Below are 24,127 nucleotides of genomic sequence, written 5' to 3'. Positions count from 1 at the left end.
ATACCTGAATTTAATAAACCTAAAATCTTCCATCCCCAGAACTTACTGATAAAGTTTGCAGGCAGGACCAGGAAGTGTCTAGGTGAAATTCATGCAAGATGTGGGCACTAGGACCCAGCGTGCCTGAGCCAATCCCAGCGTGCACAGAGTGAAGAAAAACTGCAGTCGGGGAAAAGCTTCATGATCTCAGGTCAGACGGGCGAAACCATTCACTGCAGGGGGGAGACTGTGCAGCCGGCCACTGTGCTAATAGCCAGCGTGCAGAGTCTCGGTCAGATAAGAGCAGACATTACAGTATACTGCTCTGCTCCTATGCGGTGTTCTGCCTCGTCATTGAAGTGGCCCTGGCTCCCGGTGGGCCCCTTCATGTGACAGGGCCCGGGGCGATGGCCCCCTCTGCCCCCCCAGTAGCTACGCTACTGGGTCTAGCCCATTTTGGCTCTCACTGAAGAGCTGGAGGAAGGTGAGTTTAAATGCTCCCTTCATTTTGGTGCTGGTGCTGTGTGGCGGCCATTGTTGCTGTGGCTTTGTGCTGGTGGGGCGGCGCGGTCTGGAGTCTTGGGGACTCAGTCTCGCAGCATGGGTGCTGTGGGGCAACAGGCCGTCCGCCCTGCTGGTGCATGACCGCTGCGGCGGTGGTCGCCGCACGGCTCCGCTCCGTTAGGGCATTAGGACCCACTACGAGGTTTGCCGTGAAGGGGCAGTGGGCTTCATACAGTCTGATCAGAATGTTAAACTGAAAACCTCATGTTCAGTATTTAAATTTTTGCCTAGCGGCTTTAGATCAACATATGATTTTGGGATGTGCGGTTCATGCTCTCTTTTTTTTCTTTTTGCACATAGAAATTAAATGTTATGATGACTGTGTCCGAGTTGAATTTTCTCGCCACTTGGCGCAACCTGACACTGTTGGACTTGGAGTTCTCCTCTAATCTCTTTCAAAGTTGTTCTGGGTTTTGTGGTTCCCCTTTGTATTATCCATCTCTTCAATTTGTGACCTATTTCCTCGTGTGGCTGCCTCCAGGGAAGACGGCTACAGCCCCATAGACCTTACACTTCTGGATATGTGCAACAGTAACAACAGGAACATACGGCTGTAGGAAACGTCTTATTCTTATAGCCTTTATCTGGAACATGTTTGTATATACTATTCTTCCTAATCACCTGAGACCACTCTCTTCTTAGCTTTCTTTGCCCCATGTTCTGTGTGGTAAACGCCATGACAACAAACAGCACAGTGACTACTTTGTACCCTGTAAATAGGCGACTGACTGATTACAAGTCTGCAGACACTTGCGATAACTACAGGATGCTCTGTAGTTTCACTTCTCCACATGGTAAAATTAATTTTAATCTTTTCTAGGGTAACCCATCATTTTATTCCAGGGCATTTTTAATAGTTTTGTTTTCTAAAGAGGCCTTTCATCAGTTTTTTTCATGTTGAATTAGACAAAGCATGTAATATGGGATGCAGAGCATATTTCTTTATAATTTTTATTTCGTCTCTCTATTGTTTAGATACGAGCAATCAAATATCTAACACCTAATGAGTTAACTTTAGTTAAATCCAAGTGAGTGTTATCAGACAGTTTTCACTAGCCGCAGTTACTTCTTCTCCCTGTGTAACGCTGACCAATCATATGCAGTTAGTAACATAGAACTGCAGGACGCGTGATGATGCCTGCATATGATTGGTCAGCGTCATACTGGGAAAAGACGTACACTCCCCCACTGAAAACTATCTGAAAAAAAAACATTTGGTTAAACTAAAGTTAACTCATTAGTTGCCAAATATTTGATTGCTAATATCTTTACAACAGAGGCAAAAAAACCCAGTTTTTTTTCAACTCTGCAGCCACTATTACACGGAGAGTCCAGTTCAACATGAAAAATTTTGTGAACAGCCCTCTTTAAAATGTTCCTGTAGGACCAGAATTCTGCCACAAAGTCTGATTATAATTATTATTATTTACTAAAATTAAATAGAAAATTACTGTTGTCAGTTTCAAATGATTTCAGTGACCATTGGGAGTTTTTCTTACTTTAAAAAAGGTGCCAACGATTTTGTCCTCGTCTATTTGCTACATTGTTTCATTTTTTTGGAACTTATAATATTTTTATTACACACATATTTGGGTACATTATTTTTTTTTCAGGAAGGGGTTGCTGGAGATATTAACATGACAAAAAAAACAGCATTAACAACAAAAGGCGGGTTTTTTAGTTGTTTATTGTGCGATTTAAATAACACGTGCAGCTATACTATAAACATTTTTGTATTCTTGAAATATAAAATTACCTATGATAAATATATATTTTTATTTTATTTTTTATTTACAGTGAATTTTTAAATTCTTTAATTCTTTATTTCCCTCTAGGGCAGCACCCAGTGTGATCACTTGATCACTTCTAAAATGCTTTGATGTACCATGTACGAGAAAGTATTATTGTCAGTCACTAATAAACTGACAGGCAATATTTGGGTTCAGTTTTGCACATCTGTGAAACATTCGACCCAAAAGATTTGACCCAAATCCGGGTTTCCTGACCTGAGCTAATTGAGTCATAGATCTATATAAAACAGTTCACTCAGATTGAGGGGTGAGACGAGGTCTTCAGATGCAAGAACAGTTCATGTTTCATGGATGCGTGAAAACGGCCTTACTCTTTGCCTTTCTTAGACTGATAGCCAGCCATGGCAAGACTTGGCAAGTGAAATCACCACAAAAATCTCTTGATGTTAAGCAGTGATGATTTTCTATATTTTAGCCAAGCATTTGCCCCATCTCTAACAAACATTAAAGGTGTTTCTCTTCCATGTGTCTTCTCTGATGTCTAATGAGATTGCATTTGTAGGTAAAACGATTTCCACATTCTGAGCAAGAAAATGGCTTCACCCCTGTGTGAGTTCTCTGATGTAAGACTAAACCTTTTCTATAAGTGAAAGATTTCTTACATTGTAGACATGAGAATGGCTTCTCCCCTGTGTGAGTTCTTAGATGCTTTACAAGACTTGATTTGTGCCTAAAATATTTATCACATTCTGTACATGTATATGGTTTCTCCCCTGTGTGAATTTTTACATGTTCCAAAAGACTTGATTTCTGAGTAAAAATTTTCTCACATTCTGAGCACGGGAATGGCCTCTCCGGTGTTTCATTTATCAGATGTTCCACTAAACCGGAGTTATGTCTAAAATCTTTGCCGCGTTCAGGACATAAATATGGCTTCTCCCCAGTGTGAAGTCTTTGATGTAGGGTAAGAGATGTTTTCTGGCTAAAACATTTTCCACATACTGAACATGAAAATGGCTTCTCCCCTGTGTGAGTTCTTACATGATCAACCAAATATGATTTCTGGGTGAAACTTTTTTCACATTCTGAGCATGAAAATGGCTTCTCCCCTGTGTGCGTTCTTAAATGATCAACTAATTTTGATTTACGAGTAAATAGTTTTCCACACTGTAAGCAAGAAAACTGCTTCACCCCTGCATGAGTTCTCTAATGCATACTAAGACTTGCCTTCTGCGTAAAACGTTTCCCACATTCCAAGAATGAAAATGGCTTCTCTCCTGTGTGAACTCTCTCATGTATAGCAAGAAGAGATTGATAGGCAAAACATTTCCCACATTCTGAACATGAGAATGTCTTTATATCTTTGTAAATGCACTTGTGCTTGGAAAGATGAGACTTCTTTTTAAAATGTTGTCCACATTCAGAACATGCAAAAGATTTATCCAGTCCATGTTCAGTTCCTTTTTTTTCAATCGGTGATTCCTTATCTTCCACTTCATCGCGGAGAGGTAAAAGGACATTTATTTGTGAATCTTTCCTACTGTCTTCATCTGAAAATAGAAAACAATTCCATAAATTATTTCACACTCTACTAATTTCTATATAAAACATCCAGAAAGGGAACAAAGCATGTATCAGTGATCAACAAATCAAGATGGCTTTTCTTTTTTTTAGTTACACACAAAAGTATCAAATAAACCAGTAGTCAATGAAATCTAATCAAATTTGTATCTATACATACCTAAACAAATGTCCTCAAATCAATTGTATTTACCTCTAAGAAGTTGTCCACTACTTGGACAACTTCTTCTCATACTCCACGCTTGGCCCCCTTAAAATAATAATGCTTATACTCACCTCCTGTGATGGCGCCGCTCCAATGGTACCAGCACTCGCTCTCCCATGCTGTTTCTGTGACATGTGACGCCGGCGTTCAATCGGTGCTGGCGTCACTGTCCCCGCCTCCTGTCGAATCTAGCAGGAAAAGGAAGTTCGAGATCAGCTGCAGCCCAGACTTCCTCTTCATGTTCGAATTTGTCCGAAGGCGGGTTCAGTAATGCCAGAGCTGATTGGGCACCAGCATCACGTTACAACACCGCACGAGAGCCCAGGGGAGAATGAGTGCTGACACTTCGGGAATATTGCTGACACAATAGGCGAGTACATGCGTTAGTTTATGGTGGCCAAACATTTTGATCAAGAAGTGGGTTGTCCTGGTAGTGCATAACCCCTTTATTTACTAACAAAAACATCTGCCAAGATGTGGAGCCCGAGCAAAAGTCTATGATGTAATTACCCTTAAGAGCCGCATGGATTTAGGCCATCTTCATGAGAAAATGAGCGGCATGCTCATTTTATGTGCCACAGTATCCAACGCCCATGATAAATCCAGATACACAACATTGACAGTTTTACCCCAGGCTAATCTGGGACATACCTCCTCCCTGAAAAGAAATCTGAAACTTTTGACACATTAGCTATTGTAAAACGATGACTCCCTGCATTCTCTGGCTGTCACACAGCTGTCCAGGCAAGTTGGGAGTTGTAGTTTGAAAGCAGCTGCAGTGCAGGAAGTTGCTGATCATAGAAGCTAACCAGATTAGTTTTGGTCACTGTTGAGCCTAAGCGGACACTGGGTGAGAAGGTTATCATCAGGGACTATCAAGGAGAACGTCTTGCACACCACACATTTCCCCAATGATGTATGGAAAGTTGCAGGGCCTGTAGTTTTTTCGTCTCACTTTTTGTCTCCATATTTATTATGGGTCAGTCTTGTTGAACAGATCTTGGTATAATATAATGCCTAAATATTACAGAATCTGTTTGTCACGGGGTCCTTCTCCGATACCACACAATCAACAGAGCGAGGGAAGTGTGAACAATCCCAAGACCTTTATTATAGGTAAAACTAAAAGATCCATAAACAATCCACCACACTGAGGATACAATATTCCAGAACACGAATGCAGTTCAGTTACAGGATAAAATGTCCAAGGAGATGAGAGTCCAATAATCCAGCAGAGGATAAAAAATCCATGAGCTTCCCTTTCTCTATTTACATGCTGTGTTCACACCATCCTCACCACATGAGAACTGACTTCCCAGCTCCTGTCCTCCCCAGCCCCCTCCTTATGTCCAGGGGTAGTCAAACAGGTTGGGGTGGTTTTCAGGCCTCCCAGACCTGACAAAGGTGCCTCGGGGATTAAGGCACTACAGGGGGTCATCAAGAGGCATAGATACAGTCAGGCTGCAGACAGTCAGTGAGCTAATCCAATTATCAGCCTTTTGGAAGGTAATTGCTAGACAATATGGGGAATACACGGAATGATACAGGGCAACAAGAGAACACTGTGAAACTCAGTAAAATATAAATATACACAAAATGATACCCCCATAACATATCACACCATCACACTGTTATTCTAATTAAAGGCTCTATTCACCTCCTAAACCAATATTTATTGCTATAATACATCTATACGGAATGAATAAAGCAATTTTGAAAACAGGCTTCATTAAAAAAAAATATTTTGTATCTACTGCTTCCATGCTGTATTTTTTTTAGTTGCATTAGTGAAAAATGTAGCTGTAAAGATTTATGCATGCATTCATTCCTGCAAAATGTGTGAAACGTGTCACCATGGAGGTGGAACACTAACCAGGATGATTCAATGACCCAGCTTAGGAGACATGAGGTTTCCTATAAAGAGGCAGTCTTGTGCATTAACTGATTTTAAGGGCGAGTTACCAACCCAGCTCTTGTCTGCGCAGATCTAAACTGAAGACCAGTGGTGACGGGAACGATCGGAAGAGACACGATAGACTCGTTATCCTAGGCGACACGACGCCTGCAGCATGTGTAATAAGAGAATAGACAATGAGAGGCTACTCTGTGCATGCGTGGAGCCCGTCCTGCCATGTGACGGGAAATGATATGTGTAGGAATGAATGACTTAATGTGCTACTGTAACAGATGAGAGAAAAAACAAAGTGCGATTAATATGAATGACCAGCTCCTTGGTCAAGCTGTATATGACTATGGGTCAAAGAAGAGTGCTTGAGAAGGAGAGGATGTATATAAAATGGGTACGGAAAGTATTCAGACCCCTTTAAATTTCTCACTCTTTGTTTCATTGTAGCCATTTGGTATATTATAAAAAGTTCTTTTTTTTCTCATTAATGTACACTCTGCACCCCATCTTGACTGAAAAAAACAGAAATGTAGAAATTTCTGCAAATTTATTAAAAAGAAAAATCAAAATATCACATGGTTATAAGAATAAGTATTCATACCCTTTGCTCAGTATTGAGGAGAAGCACCTTTTGAGATAGTACAGCCATGAGTCTTCTTGGGAATGATGCAACAAGCTTTTCACACCTGGATTTGAGGATCTTCTCCAGTTCTGTCAGGTTAGATGGTGAACGTTGGTGGACGCCATTTTTAGGTCTCTCCAGAGATGCTCAGTTGAGTTTAGGTCAGGGCTCTAGCTGGGCCGGTCAAGAATAATCACAGAGTTGTTCTGAAGCCGCTCTTTTGTTATTTTAGCTGTGTGCTTAGGGTCATTGTCTTGTTGGAAGGTGAACCTTCGACCAAGTCTGAGGTCCAGAGCACTTCTGGAAGAGGTTTTCATCCAGGATATCTCTGTACTTGGCCGCATTCATGTTTCCTTCAATGACAACCAGTCGTCCTGTCCCTGTACCTGAAAAACACCCCCATAGCATGATGCTGCCACCACCATGCTTCACTGTTGGGATTGTATTGGGCAGGTGATGAGCAGTGCCTGGTTTTCTCCACACATACCGCTTAGAATTATTACCAAAAAGGTCTATCTCTGTCTCGTCAGTCCAGAGAATCTTATTTCTCGCAGTCTGGAAGTCCTTCATGTGTTTTTTTAGCAAACTTTATGCGGCTTTCATATGTCTTGTACTAAGGAGAGGCTTCCGTCAGGGCACTCTGCCGTAAAGGCCTGACTGGTGGACAGCTGCAGTGATAGTTGACTTTGTGGAACTTTCTCCCATCTCCCTACTCCATCTCTGGAGCTCAGCCACAGTGATCTTGGGGTTCTTCTTTACCTTTCTCACCAAGACTCTTCTCCCATGATTGCTCAGTTTGGCTGGATGGCCAGGTCTAGGAAGACTTCTGGTGTTCCCAAACTTCTTCCATTTAAGGATTATGGAGGCCATTGTGCTCTTAGGAACCTTGAGTACTGAAGAATTTCTGTCGCAACCTTGGCCAGATCTGTGCCTTGCCACAATTCTGTCTCTGAGCTCCTTACATTTACGGTAAGAGATACAGGGTTTTTTTTTGTGATTATCCCTCTTAGAATGGGGTAATTTTTAAGATTAGTTCAATGTTTGCAAACAAATTGAACATGAAGAGGAAGTCGGAGATCAGCTGCAGCCCGGACTTCCTCTGATGTTCGATTTGTCCAAAGATGGGAGCAGTGACACCTGTGCTGATTGGGCGCCGGCGTCATGTGTCACCACACCGCACGAGAGTCCCGCAGAGAGCGAGTGCAGACACCATGGGAACGGAGCCGGCATTGGAGGGGAGTATAAGTGTTATTTTATGGGGGCCAACATTTTGATCAAGGGGTTGTCCAAGTAGTGGACAACCCTTTTAATGATTGTATGTGAACCGCCCTATCATGAGGCTGATCATTCTTATCGGGAGTCGCACTTTGGTTTTTCCACTCATCTGTTACCTCAGTATGCTGAATGTGTGTGTGTGTGTGTGTGTGTGTGTGTGTGTGACAGTGGCATGTAAAAGTTCGGGCACCATTGTAAACGGTTAAGCGAGTTGAAGATGAAATGATTTCTAAAAGGCCTAAAGTTATACAAGGCACATTTACTTGGTATTTTAGGCAAAAAATATATATTGTCATTTTTTTCCATTTTAAAAATTACAAAAAAAGAAATGGGCCTAGGCAAAAGTTTGGGCACCCTTGGAGATTTGTGTGCTCAGATAACTTTGAACAAAGTTTTAGACCTTAATTAGCCTGTTAGGGTTTCCCAGCTTTATAAAAACCCAGTCTTCTCTAAGGGTAAGTTCCCACAGGGCATTTTTTTGCTGCTTTTTTATGCTAATTTTCAGCTGCTTTTTACAGTACCAGCAAAGTCTATAAGATTTCAGAAATCTCATGCACACACATTGTTTTTTTGTGCTATCAGTATTTTGTGCTTTGCTGCGTTTTTTGGACATAGAGCATGTCACTTCTTTCAGCGTTTTTGCTGCGTTCTTTCAGCGTTTTTCACCCATTGACTTGAATGGGTGTTGAAAAAATGCAGCAAAAATGCAGGTATCATTATTTTCTGCGCTTTTGCTGCTGAAAATTCAAGGACATTAGCATGAACAAAGAGAAAAAAACGCAACAAAAAAAGCATCTTTAGAAAGATTGACCAGTCTCTGGAGTTGTGGTACATTGTTCTTCTGTTCAGAGACACCTGCACAAATATGGCCTTCATGTAAGGGTCATCAGAAGAGAACCTCTAAGACCCCTTTCACACATCAATTTTTTGCTGTCAGTCACAATCCGTTGGCTCGACGGATCCGTCGCAGATTATGAAAAACTGATGCGACTGATGCTTCGTTTTTTCGACGGATCTGACTAGTGGATCTGGCGAAAAAACAGATACGTCGCATCAGTTTTTTTATCCGTTTCTTCAGTGTTTTCATCCGTTTTAAGATGGATCCGTTTGTTAAAAACGCCCAATGGGAGGTTCCCAAACGTTATTGGCTACTGAAAACCTACATATAGTGTTTCTACACCCCATCTTTGACAGGTTGTAGAGCAAGTGGCAAAAATGGATGGTGTGATTGTGAACATTGTGAAGGTCTATGTGGATTTTACTTTTGAGGCGAATCGTTTGGAAGTGACTGTTCTTGAAAAGGAGGGAGAAAGACAGCGCATCATGCGTCTGCGCCGTTTTTGGATTCACCCAATCACTGCACTGACAATGACACATGGGGTGTATTCTATGTTATAAATGGAGTTGAGAGGAAACCCCGAGAAGTTTTTTAACCATGTTTGGATAAAAGCAGAAAACTTTGGGGGCTGGCTAACTGGATCCTAAGTAAATCGGAGCATGCTCAGTTAAAAAAAAAACGGAATCCGTCATTTGACGGATCCGGCGCCCATAGGCTTCCATTCGAGCAAACGACAGATGGCGATGGATCCATCGCTGTCCGATTTTTCGACGTACACAAAAAATGTTACTTTGTTGTCTCCGGCCGCCGGACAAACAATTTTCGACGGATCTGGCGAACGACGGATGAAACATGAGGCCATCTATTACAATCTGTCGCTAATACAAGTCGAGGAGAAAAAAAAACAGATCTGGTGGCATCAGTTGCCGGATTCGTTTTTTTTCAAAATTCGATGGATTGCGACTGATAGCAAAAAACTGATGTGTGAAAGGGGCCTAATGCGTACTCACCATGAAATTCAGCGGCAGAAGTATGCAAAAGAACATCTAGAGAACACCTGGTGCATTTTTGGGAACAAGTCCTGTGGAGAAAAAACGGCACCTATCCAGGGTTGAAGTGACTTTGGGGGTCCTATACATTGGAAACCCCCCAAAAGTGATACTACCATTTTAAAAACAGCACCCCTCCCCGACATATTGAATACTTCTGTCAGGTAGTTTATTATCCCTTCAGGTGCTTTTCAGGAATTAATGCAAAGTGGCATAAGAGGAGTGAAAATGTGCATTTTTACCACCAAAATGTCAGTAACTTCTGAACAGGCCGCTGTAGCTGGCAGACTCTAAGGCCGCGAACTGCCAAGGCAAGTATCAGGACCACACAACCATGATCTCAGGGTGCCGATGGGGTGAAATAGGAAGCCCTCACACTCTGTTAACCATTTATATGATGTAGTCACTAAAGACAGCAGCATCTAAGGGGTTAAACAGATATGAACGGTGCCAACACTGATCGTGGCTAATGCAGCAAGTTGTCACCTATAGTGTCCAGCCGACAGCTGCTGGATTGTCACCTGTATGAGGATGATAGTCTCTTAAATCTCAGGTCTGTAAAAAGACGTATTGGCGGTCATTAAGGGGTTATGCATAGGGATGGAACATTCATGCTTTGGGGTTGTGCTACAGCCAATTGCATGGGGAAAATTTTTTGGTTAAAGGGAAGAATGGATTTAATGAGATTTCAACAAATTCTTGATGCAAACATAACACCATCTGTAAAAAAGCTGAAGGTGAGAAGAGGATGGCTGCTACAAATGGATAATGATCCTACACACATCACAAGCCACAATAGACGAGCTCAAAAGGCGCAAGATGAAGGTTTTACAATGGCCCTCACAGTCCCCTGATCTAAGCATCATTGAAAATCTGTGGCGAGATCTCAAAATAGCAGAAGATGTAAGACGCCACCAGGAATCTCACAGAACTGGAGGAATTCTCCAAGGAAGAATGGAGGAAAATCCCTCAAACAAGAAGTGAAAGACTCTTGTCTGGCTGTAAAAATTGTTTACAGGCTGTGATACTTGCAAAAGGGGGCGCTACTAGGTACTAACCATGCAGGGTGCCAAAACTTTTCCATCAGTCCATTTTCCTTTTTGTAATTTTTTAAATGTTAAAAAAAAACAAAAAAAAGTTAACAATAGCAATAATTCTGACCAGGGGTGCCTAAACTTTTACATTCCACTGTATATACTGATTATAGAATAGATGTGTATTTGTGGAATTCACGTTTATAATTCCCGGCAGTGCAGACGAGAGTTCATAGATGTAAACATGTCAGCAATCACCCAAAGAACGAGAAAAATGATGCTCAATCATCGGGAACAAAAATCATTGTCGGCAGCACATCGCCTATTGTTAGCAGTTGGGCTGCTGATAACATGATATGTATGGAGACAAAAGGATCTTAGTAATTGTTCTGTCCTCATCAGTCTCTATGAAGGTGGCACACCTAGGTACAGGGGTGGGCTCCTCTGCTGACTTGCAGACAGTGGTAGTTGGCGCAAAGTATTAACTGGTGTAAATGGAGGACAGGGCCCCTGAATATTTTTACTAGCAACAATCATGTCAACAAATTGGTATTGGCAGTGCCATTGAAGGATTTAACAGCACAGACTACACATTGGTGGAGCAGTGAGAGGTAATTTTGCGAGTGGTGGAGCACTGTTTGAGCTGGGGGGGAACATTCTGTCGTGGGCGGCGGTACTGGCCCAGGGCCCCTCATGTTACGACGGTGTCTGACGTTGGGTGTGCACCACCACCGCCAGAGACACGTCATTGTACTATGAGGGACTCTGTGCCAGTGCCGTCGCCCAAGAGTGGGCACACCCACCTGTCCAGGCAAACGGCACTTGCACGGGTGCTTGCGCAAAGTGGTGACCACGGCCCCGTGGGGGGAGTCAGCCTATTTAGGGAGGTGTTAAAATGGCCTATGGTGGACATACAGCAGCTGCAAATGGAGGAATTGGATCAGTCACTAAGAGGAGTCCAAAAGCAAAACCTTTTTACAGGAAAGCTACGTGTCAGCAGGAGAAGGTGGGGCAAAATAATTAGAAATCCATGATTGGTTCATTTTAATGAAGGTTAGATCATCCACATTTTGGGTAGCCAGACGAGTCCTTTTTTCGGTCAGTATTGAACCAGCAGCACTGAATACTCTTTCTGATAGCACACTAGCTGCTGGGCAAGCGAGCTCCTGTAATGCATATTCTGCCAATTCAGGCCAGGTGTCTATTTTAGATGCCCAGTAATCAAAGGGGAATGACCTGTGAGGGAGAACATCGATAATGGAGGCAAAATAGTTCGTAACCATACTGGGGGGTGGGGTTAGAACAGTTAGTAATTTAAGAAAGAATAGAGGTACAGAGAGGAACATCAAGTGCATGTATACTAATGCCAGAAGCCTCGCCAACAAAATGGACGAATTAGAATTAATGTTGTTGGAGCATAATGATGACATGGTGGGGATATCTGAGACGTGGCTGGATGAGAGCCATGACTGGGCTGTTAACTTGCAGGGCTATAGCCTTTTCAGAAATGACCGTACAGATAAGCGAGGGGGTGGGGTGTGTCTATATGTAAAATCGACCTTAAAACCCATCCTGCGTGATATTATAGGTGAATCTAATGAAAATGTAGAGTCCCTGTGGGTGGAGATAAGGGGAGGGGGAAAAAATAATAAATTACTGATAGGGGTTTGTTATAAATGTCCCAAAATAATGGAAGCAATGGAGAATATCCTCGTAAAGCAAATAGATGAAGCTGCGACTCAAGGAGAAGTCATTATTATGGGGGACTTCAACTACCCTGAAATAGATTGGGGAACAGAAACCTGCAGTTCCAGCAAAGGTAATCGGTTTTTGACAACTATGAGAGACAATTACCTTTCACAACTGGTTCAGGACCCAACAAGAAGGGGGGCACTGCTAGACCTAATATTAACCAACAGGCCAGACCGCATATCAAATATAAGGGTTGGGGGTCACTGGGGGAATAGTGATCACAAAATAATAAGTTTTCATGTATCCTTTAATAAGATGGGTAGTAGAGGGGTGACAAGGACACTAAACTTCAGGAGGGCAAATTTCCAACGGATGAGAGAGGATCTTGGTGCAATTAACTGGGACGATATCCTGAGACACAAAAATACACAAAGAAAATGGGAGACGTTTATTAGCATCCTGGATAGGACCTGTGCACAGTATATACCGTATGGGAATAAACATACTAGAAATAGGAGGAAACCAATATGGCTAAATAGAGCTGTAAGGGGCGCAATAAGGGACAAAAAGAAAGCATTTAGAGAATTAAAGGAAGTAGGTATTGAGGAGGCATTAAATAAATACAGAAAAATTAAATAAATTCTGTAAAAAGCAAATCAAGGCAGCAAAGATTGAGACAGAGAGACTCATTGCCAGAGAGAGCAAAAATAATCCCAAAATATTCTTTAACTACATAAATAGTAAGAAACTAAAAAATGATAGTGTTGGCCCCCTTAAAAATAGTCTAGGGGAAATGGTGGATGAGGATGAGGAAAAAGCCAATATGCTAAATGACTTTTTTTCATCAGTATTTACAAAAGAAAATCCAATGGCGACAATATGATCAGTGATAACAAAAATTCCCCATTAAGTGTCACCTGCTTAACCCAGCAGGCAGTACGGCAGCGTCTAAAAATCACTAAAATGGACAAATCTCCGGGCCCGGATGGGATACACCCCCGAGTACTGCAGGAATTACAAGTACAGTCATTGATAGACCATTATTTTTAATCTTTAAAGACTCCATAATAACAGGGTCTGTACCACAGGACTGGCGTATAGCAAATGTGGTGCCAATATTCAAAAAAGGGGCAAAAACTGAACTCGGAAATTATAGGCCAGTAAGCTTCACCTCTACTGTGGGTAAAATCCTGGAGGGCATTCTAAGGGATGCTATACTGGAGTATCTGAAGAGGAATAACCTCATGACCCAGTATCAGCACGGGTTTACTAGGGACCGATCCTGTCAAGACTAATCTGATCAGCTTCTATGAAGAGGTAAGTTCCGGACTGGACCAAGGGAGCCCAGTAGATGTAGTGTATATGGACTTTTCTAAAGCTTTTGATACGGTGCCACACAAAAGGTTGTTACATAAAATGAGAATAATGGGGATAGGGGAAAATATGTGTAAGTGGATTGAGAGCTGGCTCAGGGATTGGAAACAAAGGGTGGTTATTAATGGAGCACACTCGGACTGGGTCGCGGTTAGCAGTGGGGTACCACAGGGGTCAGTACTGGGCCCTCTTCTTTTTAACATATTTATTAATGACCTTGTAGGGGGCATTCAGAGTAGAATTTCAATATTTGCAGATGACACTAAACTCTGCAGGGTAATCAATACAGGGGAGGACAATTTTATATTACAGGATGATTTATGTAAACTAGAAGCTTGGGCTGATAAATGGCAAATGAGCTTTAATGGGGATAAATGTAAGGTCATGCACTTGGGTAGAAGTAATAAGATGTATAACTATGTGCTTAATTCTAAAACTCTGGGCAAAATCATCAATGAAAAAGACCTGGGTGGATGGGTGGATGACAAACTCATATTCAGTGGCCAGTGTCAGGCAGCTGCTACAAAGGCAAATAAAATAATGGGATGCATTAAAAGAGGAATAGATGCACATGAGGAGAACATAATTTTACCTCTATACAAGTCACTAGTGCGACCACACTTAGAATACTGTGCACAGTTCTGGTCTCCGGTGTACAAGAAAGACATAGCTGAACTGGAGCGGGTGCAGAGAAGAGCGACCAAGGTTATTAGAGGACTGGGGGGTCTGCAATACCAAGACAGGTTATTACACTTGGGGCTATTTAGTTTGGAAAAACGAAGACTAAGGGGTGATCTTATTTTAATGTATAAATATATGAGGGGACAGTACAAAGACCTTTCTGATGATCTTTTTAATCATAGACCTGAGACAGGGACAAGGGGGCATCCTCTACGTCTGGAGGAAAGAAGGTTTAAGCATAATAACAGACGCGGGTACTTTACTGTAAGAGCAGTGAGACTATGGAACTCTCTGCCGTATGATGTTGTAATGAGTGATTCATTACTTAAATTTAAGAGGGGACTGGATGCCTTTCTGGAAAAGTATAATGTTACAGGGTATATACACTAGATTCCTTGATAAAGCGTTGATTCAGGGAACTAGTCTGATTGCCGTATGTGGAGTCGGGAAGGAATTTTTTTCCCCAAGGTGGAGCTTACTCTTTGCCACATGTGTCTTTTTTGTTAGGGCATGTTAGGTTAGGCTATGGGTTGAACTAGATAGACTTAAAGTCTTCCTTCAACCTTAATAACTATGTAACTATGTAACTATGATAGACACCCTGTAAAATGGCTCAAGCTGCCCATCATATGGGTACCTGTTCTAGGACAGGAGTGAGAGGACTTGCCGGCAAGCTACAGGCAGCTCTCATGTTAGCGTGAGTAGGAAGGCTTACGGACCTCACCTGGGAGAGGGATCACCTTTGCCTCCATGCCGGCCGGACCACATCACCACCCGTGCATGGTATCCTGGACTGTGGACTGCTTCTACCAGTAAACCAGGTAAAGACTTAACAACTCTGTGTCCTCCACTTATTTGCCAGCATACACGATCCTTGCTATACACCTTGGGAGTCCTGGGGACCCGCTTCACCTGTGGGAAGCATCACGATCTGGCTGCAACAACATCACCCCAGAGGACCCCTGTAAGCAGCGTTGGTCCCACTGACCGAGAACCACAGGTGGCGACACGAATAGACTTTACTAATTTCCCTTAAATGAGCGCCCAGGGCCACAGACCGGGTTGCAGCCACCGTGACATCCCCAAGAGCGACCGGACCGGTACTGAGTATCCCCATTGCCCTGGTGGGCGACTCACCCGCATCAGCAGGGGTAGCAAAACTACCAGTCTGACCACCACCAGCATGATCAGGCACATGGCAGCAAAGCACATGACTTAGTGGCCCGTATCCCAGGTTCCAGGAACACTGTCTGCAGGTGACACCACTGCTTCTTCCACTGTTGTGCGTGCAAGCCAATCCCCTGTCCATGGTGCATGTGAAAATGCCTCCTGCCCTGCACCTTTAATTGCACACACTCAATTAGCACCATCATCAAGCACGCCCTCATCCTTGTCCCAGCGCAGCGTTCAGTTGTCCATACCCCAGTCCTTGAAACACAAGTGCAAATACGCTGCCAATGCTTCACAAGCCACACTACTAAATTCACACATTTTTCGTCTGCTTGCGCTCGAAATGTTGCCTTTTAGGCTTGTGGAGACGGAACCTTATGGTGGCGGCTGTCCCAAGGTACTCGTTCTCCAGCTGCCACTATTTTTCCAGGGGTGCCGTCCCCGCTTTACACAACCACATGTCCCACATTAGCTGTGTCCTCAACAATGCTGTTACTGGGAAAGTACACCTAACCACGGACACATGGAGAAGTGCCTCTGGGCATGGACGGTACATCTTGCTGACGGCAGACTGGGTTAACATACTGGAAGCCAGGACCCACTCAGACCTTGGGATGAAACACATCCCCACGACACCGAGGATTGTGGGCTCTACGTCAATCAGGGTTGCCCTCACAGTGTACAGCTCCTGCACCTCCTCTTCAGATCTGTGGCTGACACCGCTGAACCTCCAGCCAGGCATGGTCGTGTATGACAATGGCTGTAATCTGATGGCAACTCTGAGGTGAGGCGAGCTAACATACGTACCATGCCTGGCCCATAATAATAATAATTTTTATTTATATAGCGCCAACATATTCCGCAGCGCTTTACAACTTATAGAGGGGATTTGTACAGACAATAGACATTACAGCATAACAGAAATCACAGTTCAAAACAGATACCAGGAGGAATGAGGGCCCTGCTCACAAGCTTACAAACTATGTGGAAAAGGGGAGACACGAGAGGTGGATGGTAACAATTGCTTTAGTTATTTGGACCGGCCATAGTGTAAGGCTCGGGTGTTCATGTAAAGCTGCATGAACCAGTTCACTGCCTAAGTATGTAGCAGTACAGACACAGAGTGCTATTAACTGCATAAAGTGTATGAGAACATGATGCGAGGAACCTGATTATGTTTTTTTTTTTGTTTTTTTTTGAATGGGCCACACAGGGATGGTTAGGTTAATGCATTGAGGCGGTAGGCCAGTCTGAACAAATGAGTGTGGCCCATGTGCTTAACCTCCCTTTTCAATGGCTTCTCAAAAGCTACCCGGAGCTTCCGTATCTCCTTGTCAAGGTACACAGGCTGTGTGCCCATTTCATAAAGTCAGCTACAGATTCCGCCACACTTGCTCTGCTTCAGCAGCGTTTGCAGCTTCCAGCTCACCGACTGTTGTGTGATGTCCCCATGCATTGGAACTCTACACTGCAGATGTTGGAAAGATTTGTTAGCTGAAGAGGGCAGTTGTTGACTATCAGAATCAACAAGGTCATTGGTATTCAGACTCCACACATAAGACCTCGGGAGTGGACATGGATGTTAGACATATGTACTATCCTCCAAAACTTTGATCAACCAAGATGGTGAGCGGCGATGACACCATAATTAGCATCACCATCCCACTTCTCTGTATTCTGAAATGCTCTCTGCTCACTATCAAAGAGGATGCATGGCAGACGGAGATTGATGAGATTGAGCAAGGAACCATACGTGGTGAATACACACAGCCCACCCACATCTCTTCCCAATGTGGATTGGGTGACAATGAGGAAGAGGAGGAGAAAGAACAGGAGCTATTTTCATGCACTATAGACGGTACTACAAACACAACTGTCATACCATCTGTTCAGCGTGGATGGCCTGAGGACAGGGAGGACTACAGCATGGTCAGTAGTCCTCTTGGTGAGGACACGGAAGTCTTGCCTGTTAGCAGTCTGGCACGCATGGCTGAGTTTATGTTACGCTGCCTTTTCCGTGACCCTCGCATTCTCAAAAGTTTGGGTGACAGTCATTACTGGTTGGTGACACTTCTAGACCCACACTACAAGGAGAACTTTCTATCTCTTATTGCAGAGTCAGACAGGTGTACTAAAATGGTGCAGGACCAGAGGGCCCTTGTTGCAGAATTATTAAAAAAATTCCCATCTGAAAACGCTGGCGACAGAGGTCAGTTCGTTGGACAACCAAGGAGTACAGACAAGAGAATCAGAACTCCAATCCAGCAAAGGCAGGGGAAGACTGTAAAAGTTCTGGTAGAGTTTTCTCAGAGCCCCCATCGCACAGGTCCTGAGGCGCGGGGTACTCTCACAAGGAGTGCAAAGTTTTGGAAGATGCGGAGGGAGTACCTTGATGACTATACAAACATCCTCCTCGATTCCTCCGTGCCTTACAATTATTGCGTAACCAAGCTGGACACGTGGCATGAACTGTACGCCTTGGACGTCCTGGCCTGCCCTACGGCTAACATTTTGTCGGAGCGGGTATTTAGTGCCGCTGGGGGAATTATAACTGATAAGCGCATCCGCCTGTCAACTGAAAATGCTGACAGGCTGACTCTTATAAAAATGAACAAGGGCTGGATTGGGCCAGACTTCTGTAAACCACTGAATGTTCAGTGAAAGAACTCTACTCCAGTGTCTTTTTTTGTTAACTCTATTACCATGCACCTCTTTACACCCACACATGGGTATACGCTTCGTGATTTCGCCTTTTTTTCTGTTGTCGTCCTCCTCCTTTTACTCATCCTCATCATCCACCACCACTACATCACCATGGTGTCCGTGGTCCGTGATGGAACTGCCATTTTATTGTGTCAAAGGGTGTTTTTTATGCCCGTAAAAAAATGTTTACATATTATGTTGATGTGTATCCCTCAGGGGCAAATGTTTGTCAGCCCATACACTTAGTGTATGGGCATTACAAGTATAGAAGACCCGCTCCTTTAAACTGGGAAAATAATTTTTAGGAGGACATCCTCCACATCTCTTCAGACACTACCAGTAGATCACCAGACTGAACGTGTTCCGTGATGCAACAGCCAAGTTATTGTGTTAAAGAGTATTTATGATGCCCGTAAAAAATATATTTACACAGTATGTTGATGTGTACCCCCAGGGGCACATTTTTTTTTAAGAAGCCCTCCTCCACGTCTCTTCCAAGGGGGATTAGGGTGCATGCAAATTTGGAGCAGGCCTTGCATTCACTGCATAGCCAAACAGTATGAGAGACTCAGTTCCTAATAATGGGAACTGTAGGGGTTCGTTACTCTGCTTCAACAATGTGGAGCGCCCCCAGACGCAGGGCCGCGGGGTACACGGTACCGGGCCTCTCTGTCTCGGTCTTGGGGTTGTCACGGTGGCCTGACCCGGTCCGTGACCCTGCTAAGGGGCGTCCAATTAAAGGTGGTGGTGTGTGATGCGATGAATAACGAAGACACAGGGTTGCAGTCTCTTTACCTCTTTACTGAAGGCTTCGGGATCCGCAATCCAGAGCACTGCTAACAGGGCTGGCTGAGACCGGCCGGTCCGAAGGCACATCCAGAGTTCCCTTTGCAGGTGGAAATCAGTGCCTAGCTACTAGCGCCTGGGTGTTGTAGTACTTCCCTGCTGAGCACCACGGGATAGTCCTCACAATTGTCGTGTCTGTTTCTGATGTCCTTTCTCTCTCCGTCCCCCAGATGATATGGATAGGATGCACCCGTATGACGGGGTAGGCCTGGAGTTATTTTATAGGGACCCTAGAGACGCCCCTCTCCCACAATTGCCTCCGTTGTCTTCATTAGGTGATTTAGGTGAGACAGACAACCTATAATTAACTGCCCTGCCGTTGGTTTGAAGTAATGCGTAGAGCCTAATACTTCCTCGGTGTTCCGGGCACCGACTACGCGCCTCAGTAGGATGTTGCCACGACCTTAGGGCACGACTCCTACTGGTTCTCTCGCCTTTGTGCTGTGATCTCGTTTCTCACTTCTCCACAATATACTTAGCTTCGTGTCCTTTCTTAAGATGCCGCCACAAGGTAGTGCAGGCGTGGCTCCGTAACAATCTGTCCTATTCGCTAGGCCACTGTCAGGATCCCACCCCTGACAGGGACCCCCCTGAATCTTCCCAAGCAACGCTCTTCTCTCACTAGATGTTACCTGGGCAAAACCCAGTCAGCTTCTCCCTAACTTCCTATCCAGCCCCCAGTTTTACCAGAGTGTGAGGAGTGGCCTAATACATAGAACCCTTTGCTCCCCCTGGTGGCCGGAGTGTGAAGTGTAATGTGTAACTGTGATACCTGGTCAGGTGAACTCCTTTAGTGCAATCATCGTACCATCACTCCCCTTAGTGGCAGAGCAACGTTACTGCAACGACCAGGTCTCTGGGGCGCTGCAAATGCAATTCTCCATTTTTGGTTCTTCATCCTCAACACTGACATTCTCCAATACAGGTTCTTCAGGCTTAATATCGCAATTCACTGCATAGTCAAACAGTATGGGAGTACCAACTTCCTAATAATGGGAACTTTGGTGTCATGTGGCCATCCACTGCGTCGGTTCAAAGGGTTATTGTGGTGCATGTAACTTTGGGGCAGGGCAGGCCTTGCATTGAATGCATAAGCTAACATTATGGGAGTAGCAAATTAAGAAAAATTGGAACTTTGGTTTCATGTGGCCTTCTAGGACGTCTGTTCAATGGGTTATTGGGGTGCATCTAAATTTGGGTCATGCCTTGCATTCAATGCGTAGGCAATAACAGTACAGGAGACACACTGTTTAATAATGGGAACAACAAAGCCCAGCCAGCTGATGGCTCTCTAAGAATAGGGAGGACAAACTGCTGTCCCTTTAAAGGGAACCTGTCACCCCGTTTTTTCGGTATGAGATAAAAATACTGTTAAATAGGGCCTGAGCTGAGCATTACAATAGTGTGTTTTGTGGACCCCGATTCCCCACCTATGCTGCCGAAATACGTTACCGAAGTAGTTGTTTTCGCCTGTCAATCAGGCTGGTCAGGTCAAAAGGGTGTGGTGTCCTCCCCCAGATCTTGCGTAGTTTTCCGTTGGTGGCGTAGTGGTGTGCGCATGTCCAAGGTCCAGAATCCTCTGCCAGGGGATTTAAAAGAGCGCGCTATTCGTTATTCATTGGTGATCGGTGGGCGCGGCCATCTTCCTTTGGCCGCGCGTGCGCAGAAGCAGCGCTGTGCTGGCCGCGACGCTCTGCTGGCCGCGGCTTCAGGAAAATGGCCGCGGGATGCCGCGCGTGCGCAGATGGATATCGCGGCGGCCATTTTCCTGAAGCCGCGGCCAGCAGAGCGTCGCGGCCAGCACAGCGCCGCTTCTGCGCACGCGCGGCCAAAGGAAGATGGTCGCGCCCACCGATCACCAATGAATAACGAACAGCGCGCTCTTTTAAATCCCCTGGCAGAGGATTCTGGACCTTGGACATGCGCACACCACTACGCCACCAACGGAAAACTACGCAAGATCTGGGGGAGGACACCACACCCTTTTGACCTGACCAGCCTGATTGACAGGCGAAAACGACTACTTCGGTAACGTATTTCGGCAGCATAGGTGGGGAATCGGGGTACACAAACTACACTATTGTAATGCTCAGCTCAGGCCCTATTTAACAGTATTTTTATCTCATACCGAAAAAACGGGGTGACAGGTTCCCTTTAAGAAGATTAAAGTCCGCCTGATGGCCCTCCTCCTTTAACAGTCCCTCCTTCATAAATGAAACAGGATGTGTCTGATGATGTGTCACACACCACATGGCCAGCTAAGGTTGTTCAATGTTACAATGACATTTCCCAGTGAATGCATTTGTCTTGGCTGAAAACAATGCTAAAGATGAAAAACGCATCAAAAACGCTGCGTGTGAACATAGCTCAAGTGGTGGAGGAACATTTTTGTTTTGGGTTATTTATTTTGCCTTAGGCTACTTTCACACTAGCGTTTTTCTGCAGATGTCAAAATGCGTCGTTTTGTGTAAAAAACGGATGCGTCAAAAATAGTGAAAAACGGATGCAATGCATACAGCATTTCGACGGATCCGTCGCAAATCTGCTAAACGGTTCCCTCGAAATACTGTATGCGTTGCATCCGTTTTTACAACGGATCTGTTTTTAAAATGGGAGTCTTCCAAATTTGATTGGCTACTGGAAAATAGGGAAAACTATATACTGACTGTTTTTACAACCCATCTTTGAAAGGGTTTAGTTTAGTGGCAGAGATGGAAGGTGTACTTGGTAGGATTGTGAGTGTGGTAACTGGTGTGATATTTGAGACAAATCGCCTGGATATTATAGTGCGGGAGAAGGAGGCGGCAGCAGAAAGACGGAGGATGCTTCTGCAGCAACGGAGACGGAGACTATGGATACATCCGATAAATGAACTGCGGATGACCAGGGGTGTCCAGTCCACTCTCTACCTGGAGTTGTGGCAGAACCCAGACAAATTTTTCAATTATGTACGGATGAGGATGGAGCATTTTGATTATTTGCTGGAAAAACTTGGGGATGTCATCCAAAGGCAGGACACACGGAGGAGGCTTGCCATTACACCGGCGGAGCGACTGATGGTTACACTGCGGTAAGCCTCTGTTTTTTATGTCATAGCTCATATTTAATGTCATATAACATACTCCCGGTACTTACCTACACGCAACCTCCGATCCTCACAAGATCTCCTTCTCTACTCCCCTCTTCCCACAATCGTATACAAGATTTCTCTCGCGTATCACCCCTACTCTGGAACCCTCTACCACAACACATCAGACTCTCGCCTACCATCGAAACCTTCAAAAGGAACCTGAAGACCCACCTCTTCCGACAAGCCTACAACCTGCAGTAACCACCGATCGACCAACCGCTGCATGACCAGCTCCATCCTCACATACTGTATCCTCACCCATCCCTTGTAGATTGTGAGCCCTCGCAGGCAGGGTCCTCTCTCCTCCTGTACCAGTTATGACTTGTATTGTTTAAGATTATTGCACTTGTTTTATTATGTATACCCCTCCTCACATGTAAAGCGCCATGGAATAAATGGCGCTATAACAATAAATAATAATACTGCAGAAATTACTGCGCTGAAACATTGCGTTGCATTTTCTGCAGCATGTTATTTTTTTATTGTTTGTGGCCATTACTGTTTTACACCTGTTTCATGCAGTTTTTATTGTGCGTCCCGTCAGAACAAAAATTTCCACAGTACCATTTATTGAAACTTTACCATGAAACAAAAAAAATTAAAATGTTGTTGGTCTGTGCAATTTTTTCTAACATTTTTTTTTTTTTTCACAGCTTCCTTGCTACGGGTGAATCCCTAACTTCACTCCACTATCAATTCCGGCTTGGCATTTCTACAATTTCCGGAATAGTGAAAGAGACCTGTCGGGCTATCTGGGATACTTTACAGCAGGAGTATATCCCCCAACCAACAATGGACATCTGGCTGACAAGTGCAGAACTGTTTTGAGGAACTGTGCCATTTCCCAAGTTGTGTTGGTGCTGTCGATGGGAAACACATCAGGATTGCTAAACCGGCAGGAACAGGCTCTGAGTACTACAACTACAAGAAATACTTTTCCATTGTACTCATGGCTATAGCAGACGCCAACTGCAAATTCCTGGCTGTGGACATAGGAGCCTATGGCCGGTCTTCAACACAGGAGCATATCCGTTTCCACGCGCTGCCTTCGTTATACCGCCATGCTACAGCAATCTGGTAAATTTCATTACTGCTATGTTTCCCCTTTTTTTTCCTTTTCATTTCAGGGACTCTATTATGGCTAGTCCCTTGCTGGTCATCGCCTGTTAGAGGCTACGTTTTTTTCTAATTTTTTCTATTTACGTTGCGCCTATATTTAGTATATTTTTACCATTTTTTCATTGCCTAATTTTATTTTTTATATATTTTCTATTTTTTACCTCCATGAACCCGCAAATGAGGGCTGTATGACCTATAGTGACTTTGGCCTCGCTACATAGGGACTCCATCTTATTTTTGAGTTCATATGGTATGCATCACTAATATGTTTGTGGCTATACATGGGATCCCCCATTTTTTCCTAAGCGTTCCTTTTTTTTCGTTTTTCTTTTCATTAAGGAATCCTGAGCCAAATGTTATTCCAGGTATATACAGATGTATTGTGCCCCCTATAATTTCCTATGTATAGTTATATATACTCACGATTTCTGACACTCTGTGTAAGGTTTGCACATGGTTATACTGTTGTATATTTCTTTTTCCTCTGATGTACAAATATATGCACTCATTTTCGTGTTTTTACACTAATGCTATAGACTTGGAGCGTTTTTTTTCAAGGATACTGATTTTAGGAGGTAATAGTCTCCACGGACATTCTACCGATATGG

General features: G+C 44.0%; 1 pseudogene; it reads right to left on the bottom strand.

Moving 5' to 3' along the window:
* Positions 1–2,214: 2,214 nt before the first annotated feature.
* The window catches only part of LOC143817768 (uncharacterized), a 49,132-nt pseudogene continuing 27,219 nt past the window's right edge, over positions 2,215–24,127 (bottom strand).

This window comes from Ranitomeya variabilis, chromosome 3, assembly GCF_051348905.1.
Source record: "Ranitomeya variabilis isolate aRanVar5 chromosome 3, aRanVar5.hap1, whole genome shotgun sequence".
NCBI classification, from domain to species: Eukaryota; Metazoa; Chordata; class Amphibia; order Anura; family Dendrobatidae; genus Ranitomeya; species Ranitomeya variabilis.
This window is presented reverse-complemented; position numbering and strand designations above follow the sequence as displayed.